Source organism: Olea europaea, unplaced genomic scaffold, assembly GCF_002742605.1.
Source record: "Olea europaea var. sylvestris unplaced genomic scaffold, O_europaea_v1 scaffold402, whole genome shotgun sequence".
Taxonomy (NCBI): Eukaryota; Viridiplantae; Streptophyta; class Magnoliopsida; order Lamiales; family Oleaceae; genus Olea; species Olea europaea.
The window spans coordinates 167,413-182,595 of record NW_019259821.1 but is presented as its reverse complement, the minus strand read 5'-3'; positions in this window follow the sequence as shown (position 1 = coordinate 182,595).

Here is a 15,183-nt window from a genome sequence, read left to right as displayed (position 1 = left end):
GGGGGGGGGGGGGGGGGGGGGGGGGCCCCCCCCCCCCCCCCCAGCCACAAGAATTAAGGAGCGGCTAAAATTGGAAAGAAGGAAAAGGGTGAAGTTTTAGGGTTTTTGCTTCAATTTCGGGTGAGCCAATTGGAGACGAGGGCTGAGATACAATTTGAGAAATTGAAGGCCCCTGTTTGCAATTTAATAAAAGGGTCGAAGTTGCAATTTTAAAACAAGGGCTTGTTCTGCAATTTGCTAAATTGGAAGGGCTTGTTTTTAATTTTAAGCCTTGGGTCAAATTGCAAATTTTGAAAGTATTTAAATTTGAATTTTAAAACGGTTTTAAATTTGAATTTTAAATGGGTTTGACCCATAATAATAATTTTGACCCAAATTAAAATCTTATTTAAAAATTGACGACATTTTATATTTTCGTTAAAATTGGATTTAACTTAAATATTAAACTTTGACTCCAATTGAATTTTATTTTATTTAGGAGTGTTATCATAGTTTAAAATATTGATTCAATTTAAATTAGAATTGTACTCTAATTTAGGACTTAATTAAAATTCGATTTTAGTTAATTTTTCACCCGAAGATATTTTAAAAATTAGAATTGGATTCTAATTTGACGTTTAATTAAAATTTGATTTTAATTAAATTATTTCGCCCTAAAATTTTCTTTAAATTAGAGTTAGACTCTAATTTGGTGTTTAATTAAAATTTGATTTTAATTAAACAGGGTCGCCCTAAATTTCTTCTTGAAATTAGAGTTGGACTTTAACTTGATATTTAATTAAAATATGATTTTGATTAAATAAATTCGCCCTAAAATCTTAAAATTAGAGTTAGACTCTAATTTTGTTATTTAATTAAAATTTGATTTTAATTAAATTCAATCGCCTTAAGTTATGAAATTAGAGTTGGACTCTAATTTGATATTTAATTGAAATGTGATTTTAATTAAATAGTTCCGCCCTATAATTATGAAATTAGAGTTTGACTCTAATTCGATATTTAATTAAAATTGGATTTTAATTAAATATGCCGCTAATTAAATTAATTGATTAATATGATTAATTAATTATTTAATTGTTCCAATCCATTTGTCTAAAAAAGTTTAGAAGAATTAATTGCTAGAAACTTGAAACTTGTTAGGATATAATATTAGATATTATATATACATACATTTTTGTGATGAATGTATTATTAGTGGACGATTATGGACTCAACCATATGGATGTGTTGAATGGTTAATTTTTATTCTTGTCGTTTTGTGGGTCTGCGAGCTCTTAATTGTTTTGGGTCTACGAGCCCCTTATTATTGTTATTTTGAGCCTGCGAGCTCTTAATCATTTTTGGACCCGGGAGTTCGTTATTGTTATTGATTCTATGGGCTTACGAGTCCAATTTCATTTAGACCTGCGTACCAACTAATATAGGATACATGTTGCAACTAGACTAATTGAAGAAACAAGAAGAGAAGGAGACCAAGGAGATGGTGTATTGATACTATTCAATGCTATACCTCCTAAGAATTGACCAACTAGTCTTCCTTATGATTCGAGAGGATTAGATAGTAAAAGTCCAAAATCGTTTACACTATAATATTATGTTATATATATATTTATTTGTATGGTAGATGTATAATAAAATATATATTATTGTTACGATGAGACCTTTGAATGGAAAATCCCTCCACAAAATATTAAATCACATTTATAATTGCCTTCCATCAGTATAGTGAAAAATCAGGGTCTCAAATCGTCTCAACCTGTTGAGTACACTCAAGGCTGTCTATTAGGGATATATTTGACACTATGAAATATTATATATTTCTGAATAATGGGTTCGACTTAACTAAAATTTATTTTTTGTTGAGTACACTCATGGAGATAAATTTTAGAAACATGTTAAGCTAACACATAAGATGTGTGAAAATAAAGAGTTGTCAGTTTAATGATCTGGGAGTTGTATCAAGATACAATTGATAATAATATCTACCCAAATATTATATTAAAGCTTGTTGAGTACACACAAGGTCTTAGTATAACAGATGGGATCCCAGCCTACTGGGAGTCGAGTATGAACTCCATAAATTTATGTGAGAAGGTCATAAATTTGAATTAAACAGTTGGAGCATAATTAATTTAATAAAAATCCATATTAAATTAATTGATGCATTTTATATATTATTCTTTTTCTTTTCGTCATTTCTATTTATTGAATCGTGAGTAACCATGTGTATTTGAGAGGCATATTGGATGCCAACAACCAAATTAAATATTCTTGATTGGCACTGCAATTTGAGAATTGTTCTCAGGCATGAGAAAGTTGGTTGTCCTTAAGTAGCCATTTTTCAGTAACACCTGATGATTACTCAACTAAGGAAAATGTTGCTACTATGATAAACACAGTGATGAGATAGTATTGCACGCATGTGATGCTTGCAACTATGTCACTAAGTTACAAAAGTAATTTGAGAGTATAGATGTCAACACATAATTTTTCATTACAAAGAGTTGTATGATAATAATCATGTGTGGAAGGATATGAGACTTCCAAACAACTATATCGGTGCAAAATGATAGAATAATCTTCAATCGATGTTTAGACACTGAAGATAATTGACGTTGAGAAATATCTCAATTGAGTTCAATCATAAATCATGAACTAAGTAATGACTTGGTTCTGCAATCTCTGTCAGAAAAAATTATTCACAACTAATTATGAATTTAACGTGAATAAAGTCGAATGCACAATTATTGAGTTGCTTAACATGCTTAAGACTGTTAAGCCCAACATCAAAATTAGTAGTAGGCAAGCCATTGATTTCTCTAAAGATATTAAGAGGAAGTCTAAAGGGGCTTTGTGAAAGAGTCCAATATGGCCGTTAAAGCGAAGGACAATACCAAGTCTAATGACCCTTGATTTCATTATAGAATGAAAGGTCATTGGAAGGAATATTGCGTGGCTTACGTCTACTTCATTAGTTTTTTAGGTATTTGATACCAGATATAAATCTCATATTTATACAAATATGGAGAAACTAAAAAGAAGTAGACCACTGCGAGAGGGAGAAGTTGACATACACGTTAGAGATGAGCAAAGGTTATTGCATTGCTTGTATGAATATACTTCTTGCCATTGCCTTTTGGTTTAATATTGGAATTAAAGAAACGTCGCTTTATACCAACCATAGCTGGAACATTAAAATGAATTTCATGTTTCGACATGAACTATTTTAATGTTAAGGACAATAGTTGTTCTTGTTTATCTTGATAAAGATCCTAATGATTATGGTAAATTACAAAACGACGTTTATATTCTTTAATACTAAAGATTCTATAATGAGTATAGAAATTATAAGGCATAAATGCAATAATCTAATTATTACCAAAATCTGGCATGACAGACTTTGTCATATAGATGAAATGCAATTCCAAAGTTATATAAAGATGTATACTCGGGATTAATTGATTTTGACAAGTACAAATTATGCATGTCTGGCACAATGATCAAATCTTCTTTTACTTGAAAAGAAGAAAGGTCAGCATAATTACTGGTCTAGTGCATAGTGATGCATATGGACTCGTGTCAAATAATGTCAGTAATGTTTCTCGCATTTCATCAATGATCATGTATACTTAATGAAACTTAAATATGAAACTCTTGAAAAGTTTAAGGGATTCAAACAAGAAGTAGAGAAATAAATAAGTAAAGATGCCCTCACATTAAGATTCAATTGAGTGAGAATATCTTAAAAATAAAATTTAGATTATCTAAGAGAGAATGAGATTCTCTTGCAGTGGACTCCTTCATATACATTATAACATAGTTGTGTATCTAAATGAAGGAATCGTTAACTATTAAATATAATACGATTAATAACAAGCCCTGCGAGTCTCCCAAAATTATTTTAGGGTCATGCATTGATTGCAGTGTGTAACACACTAAATTATGTCCCATCTAAATTGGTTAACAGAACTTCATACGAGTTATGGAAAGGCAATAGTCCCAATTTATTCTATATGAAAGTTTGGGGCCATGACGCCTATTTGAAGCGCCTTGAATCGGATAAATTTGACACTAAATCTGATAAATACATATTTGTGGGGATATTCAAAGGAGACATTTGAATATAAATTTTATTATCATGAAGAAAGTTTTCATCTCACAATATATCGTCTTCTTAGAAAAAATGTTTACTCTAGGGGAGGACGGTGGGAGCAAAATAGAACTTGAAAGAGTTCAAGAATCCACAAATATAGTTAACCAAGTAGATAAATTCGAGTTTGATCCCATATCTGATATGAGACATACTCTTGATCAGGAAGTAAAGACTCCTGAGGACATGTCAGCTCTATGTGAATCTAGTAGGATCATTCGACCTTCAAGAAGGTGCTAATCTATGATTACTAATCAGGTATTATTGATTGAGGATAATGAACCTGCTTGCACCAAAATAAAATCAAGTGTTGACTTAAAAGAGACAGCAAGAGGCTATGAAACTCGAGATGAACTCGACTTATGTGAACAAGGTTTGGACCTTGGTCAAACCTCCTGATGGAATAAAACCCATAAGTTTTTGTAAATAGTTTATAAAGAAAAGGTCGATATAGATGGGAATATCTATATATACAAAGCAAGGCTAGAAGCAAAGGTTAAGTGTTGACCTTGGTGAAACCTTTCTCCTGTAGCCTTGCTTAAATCCATTTGGGTTTTGCTTGCAACAGTTGCATACCGTGACTATATGTTAAGAGAAATCTCTTCGAGCTGAAGTCTTAGATTTGATGGAAAAGTCAAAGTATTTGATTTTATCAAATTTGAAGGCGAATTGTGTGTTTACAAGAAAATAGTGGAAGCATTGTCGTATTGCTAACATTATAGAAAACGAAATCCCTATGTTTCAATCGTTGAAATAATGGTTGTTAAAGGATTTATTCTCGAACGATATTGGAGAAGCAACTTGATCTATAGAGATAGATCTAGAAGGTTGCTTAACTCGTCCCAATCTATATAAAATATTGAGAAGATTTTATATGGAGAGATTGGTTTACTATTAAACGGTATGTTGGAAAAGTTCCGAACGTGAAGCAATCGTTGATTCAATAGTAAAAACCTAATACGTGATTACTTCAGAAGTAGCAAAGAGTTGAAATCTAGATCATGATGTTCATAAATGAACTTGGAGTAGTCCATGATATTATTGATCATGTGTCGCTGTATTGTGATAACAATAGAACCATTGCGAAAGCGGAGGAACTAAGGTCTCATCAATGATCCAAACATGTATTAAGGCGATATAATCTCATCAGAGAGATAATACAAAGAAACGATGTAAAGAGAAGAACAAAATTCCATATTTAACAACATTGCAGATCTACTGACAAAGAGTTGTCGTAGCATAAACATGATCATCATGTAGATTTATGATATTGGATACATAAGTGATTGAATCTAGTGCAAGTGGGAGTTTGTAAGTATTATGCCCTAGGTCCAATCTATTTTGGACATAAATACTTTTGATTTATAATTAATGCAATTTAATGACAGATCTATTATATAATTAATAGACAATTAAATAAATAATAGAGTCCGTAGATTCAAATCTTCGTAATTTGTTAATCACAAGGAGTTGTAATTGTGAGATACAAATTATATATGACTGAATCTTAAATCGTCCATGGTCGAAAGTAATAATGAGATACGGATATCGTTATTACAGATAGACCATCACGTGTGGCATTTCTTACTTGTAAAGTAAGTAGCTGATCTCACAAGCTAAAGTGTGGTGACACTTAAATGAACATGTGGATGTTTTGTTATAGAACAAAACATTGGAGACCAGCCGAGAGATTCCACATGGATAACTATCAGAGTATCAGTGGTTAATCTCTAACGTTCGGTAGTGGAATTGGTCATTTGACTTGAGGTCGTCATGGTATCTTATATGAGGACAGTCATGCTTTGACGGTATTGGATGTTGCTCTGCAAAGGGCCGTTAATACGACATCGTTTGGGTATGTCAAGAACCATATGAAGGTTGTGAATGACCAATAGAGGATTCGTCACTCTTAGATAGTAAGAGATTGTGATCTGCATTTCGTTCAATTAAGTCAATAACGAAATCCTTGGCCAATGTATACATATAAGTCGAAAAGGATTTTTCGGCTCATATTGGCTTAATCGTTGATCGGATCATATTGACGAAGGGATTATAGTTTCATGATAAACGAACAGTTTTGATTTTGTCATACCACGTGACATTTTCCGTCACATGTATTGCCCTGATACATTGTTAGATATCTAGGAAGGCGAGTGTGAATTTGTGATAAATTAAAAGGGTGTTTAATTTATCAGATTTGATTAGATCAAAATAATATTTCACGTCGTTAGGTATCGTGGTCGGGAACCTGACGGGTCGCACACAAAAAAGAATTGGAAGATTGCAAATTGTCAATTAATTAATTCATCCAATCGTTGGATAAAATTAATTAATTGGATTGGTTATTTATAACCCTGAATTAATTAATTCACGGACCGAATTTAATTAAATGAATTAATTAAATATTGAACCGGACCGGGCCAAGCCGTTTGGGTTTATATAAAGGGAACACCACATAAATCCTCCATTTAAAAATCACATTTCAAAACTAACAAACTTCTAAAAATCTTTCAAAAATAAGGTGATAATTAATTTTATTAAATATTTAATTATAATATAGTATAATTAATCTACTTAACCCACCCCACCACACCTCTAACCAACCTACCCATAACATCAAACCCTTCTCTTTCTCTCTCCACCCCACCTTCGGCGATGGCTCCGATCACATTTCCGACAATAGCTCCGACGACAATTCCGATGATAGCTCCGACGAATATTCCGATGACCTTCCCCAGACGACTCTTCTGGTAACCCTCACTTTTCTGACGACTATCTTCTTTTCTATTTTTTTTTCTTTTTTTAGCAATGATCTGTGACCAATTCCACTAGATCTATGACCTGTGTACATTGTGATCTGTGACCAGTTTTGTTGAATCTGTGACCTAATCAAGTGAGATGAATATTCATATGATAAATTTTAAAATTAAGAAATAAAGTTTAAAATTTCAAAAATCAAATACTATTAAAATTTTAGCTATGAAATAATTAATCAAAAAAATATTTTTTAATTTAATATATTAAATTCACAAATCTTTTTTTTTTCTTTTTCTGGACAATAACCTATGACCTGTGTACATTGTGACATATAAAATATGATTTTTAACCTGTGATTTGTTACCCGTGACTCGTAACAGAAAAGGTGACCTATAAATTTGATATGTGACTTCTACAAAACGAAATGTTACCTGTTAATATTGATATGTGACCCGTTCATACTGATTTGTGACTTATATGAAATGACTGTGACTTGTGAACTCAAACTTGTGGCTAGAACTGTGACCCATAACATATGAACTGTGACATTATGTGTTCATGACCAAATTTGTCTTCGATGTAACTCTCTATGACCATGTTAGTCTAATTTATGACTATACGTAATCAAATCACATACGATCACAGTTAACACAAATCTGGTCACAAACAGTCACAATGAAGATAGATTTAGTCACTCACCACCATTCCCAACACCGACAACCAAACTACACCACCTTACCAGAATCACGTGTACCACCAACAATGGAACCATTAGCACAGCACCGCACCACCACCAATACAACCTAACAGCATCACAATGGAAGCCAACACCATAACCAAAACCACCACCACCAAATTCAACAAAAATAGCCCCAACCACTACCTCTGCCAAAAATCAATTACTACCATATCCAACAAATTTATTTACACTTTCTTTCAGCTTCCACAACATCACTTTCATTAATTTTCCCAAAATTCTCTTCACTATTATTCCCTTTCTCACCCACTCCATTTTCCTCCTCAGACCTGAAGATCTACACGGTTGAACAAAAATTCTCCCATAACCTAATCGATCCCACAGCCCAAAACAATGCCCAAGAATTTGACGGCGACAACGAAGGTTGGGCGACGGCATGATGGCAATCAATTGATGGCAACGATAGCTTTGTCACCATAGCCATCACATAGGTAATTTCCAATAATTACACCTGATTTTTTCAGAGATTATGGATCGTGCGTCAATTTATTTCCCAAATTTTCTCTTCGGTTAAATAGTACATGAGGATTGGAGAAATATTTAGGCAATGAAGTTAGGCAGTACAACATAGACATAGAAAAGCACAATTACATTACAACCAGAAGTAGATTTTGGCCCATTTGATGGAGTAGCGATGGAATGCAGTGATTCAGAAGAGCTTCGATGGCTACACCTCCGTCATCACTGTCGCGAACACCGCCCATTTCTTCTTATTTGAGAATGAAGTGCACTTTGGTGGAAAAGTGCTTTCCGACAAGTGCAGTGAAACTTCTGGCCAATTCTAGAAAGAGAGAAAATGAGGGAAACGAGAGAATGAGAATGAGAGAGGGAGAGAGAGAGAGAGAGAGATTGGGTGTGGTATGTGGGAGTTAGGGGTGGGTAGGTTGAATTATTAGGAATATATTTATTTAATAATTTTTAATTACCACCTGAATTATGAAATTAAACTTAGTCTCTCTTATTTATGAAAATTGGTTTTTAAACCCAGTTTTGTAGGTAATTTTCCCTTATATAAATATATAGTTAGGGTTTGAGATCCATATGGTTTTCATTATTCTTGCTGGCATAAGAGGAAAAAAAACCCTAGCAGTTGCAGTCTATTCTCTATGTGGATTTCATTGGAGGCTGGACAATTTAACAGTTATGGGAGGTAGATTCAAGATTGCTGAAACGAAAAGAAAAGCAAAAGGTTTGCAGAATTCTTCAAAGGTACAATCTTTATCACGATCTCTGTCCAAACACAAAGGGATCCTTGGTAGGAATCGAAATAATTTTAATTTTCCGCTGTGTGTGTATAAATAGTTTCCCAACAGAAGATAGGGTAAATGGTGAAGGAACAGTAATTTGTCTTCAATGTTTGGAGTGAGCAGGAGTTTTTGTAGATAAAAATCTTAGGTATTTTAGAATATGGTGGATTTACAAATAAGAGGTCTTCAAAATTATCTAATGATGAACTCCTGCAAGTATTGTGTTTATTATATCAATCTGGGATATATTTTCATGATAAGGCATAGCCTGATGATGAAAGTAATGTTGCTTATGCAACTTCTTGTAACAAAAGTTCTCGTGTAAGCTTTTACTGGTGGTAAGTTTTTCCATTTTGATTTAATCATATCTGTCATTGCTGCAAATCCTGCTAATAAAGCCATATGAAATGATCTTGTGCAGTTGAAGAATACATCTAATTGGTGATTCAATCTAATGCAATCATCATTGACAGAATTACATCGGGCTCTTGACCACTTGATGAATAAATTGATTTTAGAAAATTTAGGAATTTACAGTTTGCCAATGACCCAAACTCTTTTCTGACTTTGATTACGACAGGCTCTTAACGACTTGATGAATAGATTGGTTAACAAGTCACAGAAAGGCCTGCATTAAATTGCTACTCCTGAGACTGATGAGGCATCCATGTTTGGTACGATGAGACCTCTTGTTCAAGTCTAGTTGATTCATTGTCATTATGTGTTTATTTCTACAACAAATGATTTCTTGGAAGAATAGAATTACTCTTGAATGCTAATGTCACCTTCTTCTTCTTTTTTTCTTTTTTCTTTTTTAAATTTCGTCACTTTTTCAGTGTTTCATCACTTTTTTTTCAAAAAAAAAAAAAAAATTTCTGTCGCATTTTTGAATTTGTATCACTTTTTAAAATTTTTTTGTCACTTTTTTTGAATTTTGAGTGTGCTACTTTTTTATTCTATCACTTTTTTAATATGTGTAACTTTTTTTAAATTTCACTTTTTGAATTCGTTACTTTTTTTTTTTTTAAAATTATTGTAACTTTTTTTTTCAGTATTTGTCACTTTGTTCAATCACATTCTTGATTTCTATATTCCTTTTTAGTGATAAACATAATTCTTTAATAAAAGTGACATTGTATGTCATTTTTAATAATAATAAAAAAGTGACATGAAACATTCAATTTTTATAACAAAAAGTGACATTGTGTCACTTTTTAATATTAAATAGTATTTTTTACTTCTAAAAAACTTTTTGTATGATTTTTCAAAAGATTCCTAATTTTTAAGGGTATTTTTGTGAGTTGCCCTTGAGTTTATTGCTTAAGTTGTAATATGTTTGGTCTATCATCCATCCCCAAACAGTAATTTTGTTGAGAACCTTAATTCGCTAACGTTGAATTAGTTAACGAAACAAAATTATGATAAGTAATTGATTGGCGAAGTGGAAAATGAGAAGTTCATAATAATTTATTGGCTACTTAATCATAAGCAAAGTGAGAACCGATAACTATGTTTATTCTCGAATGAAGCGTAGGATTGGCGTATAGTTAGGTGGATCCAAAATTATCATAATATATGGTAGATGGTGGGAACACAGATGCAAATCTCATGAAGAATATTCTACAACAATTGACTCCAGCAGTTTTGCTTGCTACTAAGCAATACTCTACTTCTCGTGAGAACCGTGCAACCCTGTGTTGTTTATTAGATGACCACTTGGTCGAAGTAGCTCCAAATGAACCCAATATGATGACGTTGATGTTCAATTACCAATCTTCCAAGTCTAACATAATGTGTATTGACAAATTGAACATCCCTCGAAGACAAGTACCATGGTAGTGTGTGCATATGAGGTGTCGAATAACTCCTTTTACTCCAAGCCAATGAATTATGAATACAATGGCTAGGAATTTTTTAACATTCAACGAAGGTTGAAGGTGACTTGAACTTGACCATCTTTAATTAACTTGATGGTGTACATTGGTTGAGTGCCCAGTCCTAGACGATGCACATACCTAATACGAACTTGAAGCTTGGTATACATCACCAATGAGACAAGCTTTTAGGTGACGAATTTGTTGAGAAAACTCTTCAAAATTTTAATTCCAGGCTTAGCAAACTTACCAAATAAACACCAATCAAGGAGGCTCGACCTGCAACTTTCTACACTTGGTTACCACAAGCTCCACATCCACAAAGGATGATGGTTATGGTAGTAGCAATATCAAGAAGGAAGAGAATAAGGAAGACACGAAGCAAAGCTCTCACCAATCGGCTACCTCTCTATTCTCTTTATTGCTTCTCACACACATGCACAACTTGGGCCATCCACAAAGTATTGGGCCATGAGTAACATTAACTTAATTAAGCTCCTTCTAGTGTTCCTAGTTGTTTTTGAGTCTAGCCATCACTAAAGTGTCGATATAAATTATCAAACATTGTTTTAACATTATCGTTCGAGTTTTATTGGGTGTCAAAATCTAACAATTTCCACTTTGATACCAATCAATCTGCAAGCATCCAAAACACAAAGTTTATATTTACATAATCAAGGTAACTAATAAAATTGGAATCATAGACATTATCTTGTGTCTCGAATCTAAAACACATACCATACATGCTTCATTTATTTACCAGGGCTAAGGTAAAAAAATACCCAAGTAGAAACAAGATATTGTAGTAACCAATAGAGCAATTGCCTATGAGAGCTACCTCTGAGCGTCACACTACTGAGTTCGCTACCATTCTTGCAGTGATTGCCTATGTACAACGAGGTATTCGGTGGATGCACAAGCATTGGGATTATGATGATGACAATGAGTCTGACGATGCTGATGACAGTTACAACACTACTGCTGATTAGTTGATAGGAATCTCATTGTCATTTGTGACAAAAAGGGAATAGTTGTAGATGGTAGATGACGTTTGACATATTTTTTGATACATTGCTAGATTAAGTTTTGATGTTTTGCAATATTAGTGTATGTTGTTTTTGGTGCTTTGGCTTACATTAATATTGTTTCTTAATCTAGTTCCTATGATTTGATAATTATCTATAACTGTCTTTAACTACGTTTATGTATGTTACTATTTCACGTACTTTTACACTGGAATGTGAGTTGTGATTTTAGGAAATAGGTTTGATATAGACAGAGCATGAGGTAGTTGAGTCAGTTGTTTTGGATAGTCTTGTTAGTCATTTTTTATGTAATAAATGTTTTTTCATAGAATATCGAATGAGGAGTTTGTTAGGTCTTAATGTAATTGACGATTCTATGAATAAAAAGGACCAAATTGAAAAAATATAAAAGTCAAGGAGATAGGTGCAATTTTGTATAATAGTGGTTGGTAGGTTAGGGTTCAACCTTGGAATAAGGAATGAAGAGTCACCGCAATTTCTTTCGCCTCTCGTCAACACACTGCTCGAGCAACAAAAACAGAATGGACTTCACTAGGTTGTCGCCAATACCTCACTCGAGTGACACACCATCGTTCCCTCTTCGCTGACATGCCGTCGAGCGAAAATGCATGCCAAAAATCCTAATTTGCAATTTTCAAGAATTTTAACAAAAGCATGCTACCCAAAACGTCCTTTGTATAAATACATGTGTCGTTTCACGAAAAACCTTGGATTATTCATTGTGAGAAAACACATACACTTTTCACATTTCATACAATCCATCATTGAGATTGGCAATTGAAAACATCAAAACCAAAAATTCAAACACCAAAAACCCAAACTTCCAGTGTATCTATCAAAGGTTGAAGATCAAGAGAGGTGACCGTAGTTCCATTAATGGAGAACAAGAAGTTCTCAAGAATCTACAGAAGATAAACAAAATTAGAAAGCCGAGAGTTGGTACAGGATCACGCAATCTATAAGGGCTTTGAGAACTACAGTCAGAAGGTCAGAGAGTACTAGTGTTGGTCAAGTATGGCGGTATTGTATGTTGATTCGTTTATGGTGAATTCATACTGGCTTGAGTTAGGAGTTTTTAATCTCGCAATGGGTTTTCTAGATTATCAAATATCCGGTGTTATTTATTTTTCTACAATTTATTATACTGCGGTAATTCAACATAGGATAGATTGCATATGAAGTCATTTGGACTAATTAATAATTGTGACATGTTACAATCGTTAATTAATATGCTTAAATTCTGCGCAAACATCTATTCACCTCCTCGAGGTGTTATTTGGGTCAAATGCATAACTTTTATAGAGGATTAAGTGTTACACTATGATCGCTCTGTCAATTCTCAATCATAGCAGCATAATTCAAAGGTGAAATGAAAACTCTCATATCGTTTTGGTTGGTCATCCATCTCTTCTTCAAGATCAACCACTTTAGGATATTAGGGTAAAATACAAACTATTCACTCAACATGCTACTCTCTCTCGATACCAACATAAGGCACTAATGAGGTTTTGTACATGAATCACTACAAAGCAAAATAATATATCCAAACTTTGAATAAAAATGCATAAACTCTTTAAAACAAGTCAAGATCAACTTTATATATAACTTTAATTTGTGTATGTCAGATCATTAGTTGAGACTTGGTCATTGACTTGCTTCAAGATGGTGGATCATTAATTTAAATCTTTTTAAAAATATTTAGTATACTGGATGTCTAAACCTTTGCTCTGATATCATTATGTAATGTTATGAGATCTCAATCTTGATATTTAGATATTTAATAGGATTCAGAGGATCTCTGGATTGCCAATGACACCCAGAAATTAAAACTTATAGCAAAAACTTACTTTTAAAAGTAAATATAATTTTGATGTTGAGTTGTAACAATAAATTATATTTTCAACCTCTGAACAAAGTTTTAACTTCAAAGAGTTCCACATAAATCTACGAATTCAAGTATGATAAATTTTAACATTTTCAACATAACATAGATAAGTGAATCAACTTCTCAAAAATAGACACATGGTCTTCAACTATTGCAACACGAAATATGACTTTAAAATGAAAGTTCAAGAAAATATTCATGTATATGCACTTTCTATGAGAAATGATATAAACATGGTGGTTATCTGATGAGGGACTATGCAATAATAAGATCTTGCCTATTTAGTAAAGATTTGAAATAAAGGATGTATAGATGTGATATGGAAAATCAGTAAAAGTACTTAAACAAGTTATTTTAGCATATCTCAATCTATCCCACGTTGCAAATTTGCATTGTAACCACACTACAACAAAAATGGTCTTTTGCAAAATGCAACTTTCATTAATTGGGTGTTGCTAAAGAGGTCTATTACAACATTCTAATAAATGTATATTGACAATGGTTAAAATAATTAAGATTTGACAACATTTTTTAAATGTATATGGCTAATGTCTCATTTTGCAACATTCGTTAATAGCTGCAAAAAGGTTATATATTTCTCCTTTTTCACAAGGTTCATTGTGTGGTGTTAAGACTTCGCTTTTTGACAACATTTGCAACATGTTGCAACGTTTTTGTCCATTGCATGAGCAAGAGGTCGTTTTTGTTGTCTGGCAAGTTTGAAATCAGTAGCTTGTCATTTATTGTTGTAACTACAGTTGCAACATGATAAAAAGTAGAACTTATTATAGAAATTTAAATAATAAGTTGCAACATCAATGCATCAAAACATATTTTGAACTAATTTCAAAATCTTTAAATAGCTTGTTACACTTTTCAATTTAACTTGCTGAATTTTAAAACTTATTTGTAGATATTACATAAGGGTAATTGGCACAAAACGTCCCTACCTTTCAAGTCTATTGTGGAAAACGTCTCTATCTTTCATTTTTTGACATTTTTGTCCTCATTTCAACCTTTCTTTGCGCTGGACGTCCTTCCGTCCATATTCCGTCAATTTTTCCGTTAAACATTCGGGTAATTGGCACAAAACGTCCCTACCTTTCAAGTCTATTGTGGAAAACGTCCCTACCTTTCATTTTTTGGCATTTTTGCTCTCATTTCAACCTTTCTTTGCGCTGGACGTCCTTCTGTCCATATTCCGTCAGTTTTTCCGTTAATTAAATACAAAAATACCTTTTTCTTTCCATAAACAAGGGTAAAATTGTCCTCACCCACTTCACCCCTTTTTCCCGCCATCAACTTAGTCCATAAGTAACAGTAGAAGCAACATGAATCTGAAAATACTTTAAATGATTAAGTTAAATAAAGAAAAAATATCGTGAACACATTATATTTCACAATTCCACAACTACTGTTGCTGTCATCTTGTATCACTGAAAAATTTTAGAAAGACATATTAAATGG